Here is a 1,821-nt window from a genome sequence, read left to right as displayed (position 1 = left end):
TATTTAGCAAATGGTGCCCAGACAACTGGCTGACTACAGACAGAAGAATAAAACTGGACCCCTGTTGGTGGGAGTGCAAGTTAGCTTAGCCTCTGTGAAATGTAGTGTGGTAATTCCTAAAAGAACTGAAAATGGGCCTTCATAAATCCATCTCCTGGAAATATACCCAAAGGAACATATATCATTCTACAAAAAAGACACCTTCACACGCATGTTTACTGCTGCACTATTCACAATAGCAAAAACATGGAACCAACCCTACTGCCCATCAAAAGTGGACTGGATAAAGAAAATGTGGTACCTATACTTGATAGAGTATTATGAAGCCATAAAGAAGAACAAGAAATCATGGACTTTGCAGCAAATTGGATGGAGCTGGAGATCATCATATTAAGTGAACTATCAGAGAAACAATGAACTGAATACCGCATGTTCTCCTAGGTGCCTTAAACATTATTCACATTAGGCCAAGGGAGGGAGGAATAGGCAGTCACCTGGGACTGCTAGAGGAGGGAGAGAGGGAGGGGGTTGGGGGTCGTGTGACAACACAAAGGGTACTTGGTTCATTATCAGGGACAGTGAGGGCCGGTTAGAAGCTTAAATTTCACCTGCATGCAGCCTACTTATGTAGTTAATCCTTGCTTGCAACCCACATTCCTATAATAAAATTAAATTAAAAAAATTAAGAAACTCAGTATAGCCAAACCCCTCCCATCCCCCCAAAAGGAAAAGCTCTTGCATGTTAGAGCTTACATACTTGTTCTTGGAACTTCTGCTGCTGTCACCATGTGAAACAGCGTAGACTACTCGTTGATGAGAGACACATGGTCCAGTTACATTTATACTCTCTCTGAGAGTTGATCAATCACCAGACATATGAATAAAGTCATCCAAGATTATCCAGGCCTCAAATTGCCTGCCAAGGATCTGCAGAGGAATAGCCCAGCACAAATTGCCAAACTAAACAAAAGGTTGTTGTTTTAAACCACTATAATTTGTTACTCAACAAAGGCAGATCAATATACAGGACTCGTATACTTCCATGCAAACATCTAAATATAATATTGAAATGACATGAAAATCTTCCATATCTTTTTTTAGAAGTCTGGAAATCTAGATTGTTAGAGATTAGTTATTTTCTTTGCTGAAAGTAAGACATTTCAAATCTTCAGGAGAGATGAAACATTTTAAAACATAGTGATATATATCAGCCTAGATAGGACTCTAAAATACTTTGGTTTTCTGACTTCACTTCAATTTTTGACGTCAAAGTTTTAATTTTTCCATCAAGCTGATTACAATGTCTCCTGTAGAGTTATATTTATTTAACTATATTCCTTTATCGAAGTATGTATGGAGTATTTATATTTCAAGAAAGAAAATAAGCAAACCCCTAACTTTTTTACTCTACCTATCTTTGGAAAGAGGGAAAGAGAGAGATTTGTATTTTCTAACATTATACAATTGGGAGTTTCACTAACCAATTCATTGAAAAGTATTGAGTAAACACCTATTACATATAAAGTGTTTTCTTGACACTTTATAGGTTATAAAAAATGTTAGACCTAGAAATTTTCCTCAGAGAGCTTACTATTAAATATTCACTTATTAAAAGAAAATTACAAGGTAAAACATTAAAGCATATGACAAGCACCAGAGATACTATGTAAAGAGCAGGAAAACCTAGTGGTAAAGAGTAAGCTCTGAAGCCAGATTGCTAAAAAACTTACCTGCTGTGCATTTTGGGAAAGCTACCTAACCGCTCTGTTCTTGTTTCCTAATTTATAAAATAAGTATACCAATTGTACCTACTTCATAGAT

The sequence above is a fragment of the Carlito syrichta genome, unplaced genomic scaffold (genome assembly GCF_000164805.1).
Source record: "Carlito syrichta isolate Samal-C Ts95f unplaced genomic scaffold, Tarsius_syrichta-2.0.1 Scaffold302829, whole genome shotgun sequence".
NCBI classification, from domain to species: domain Eukaryota; kingdom Metazoa; phylum Chordata; class Mammalia; order Primates; family Tarsiidae; genus Carlito; species Carlito syrichta.
The sequence above is the reverse complement of the archived record's forward strand: the minus strand, read 5'-3'. Positions refer to the sequence as shown.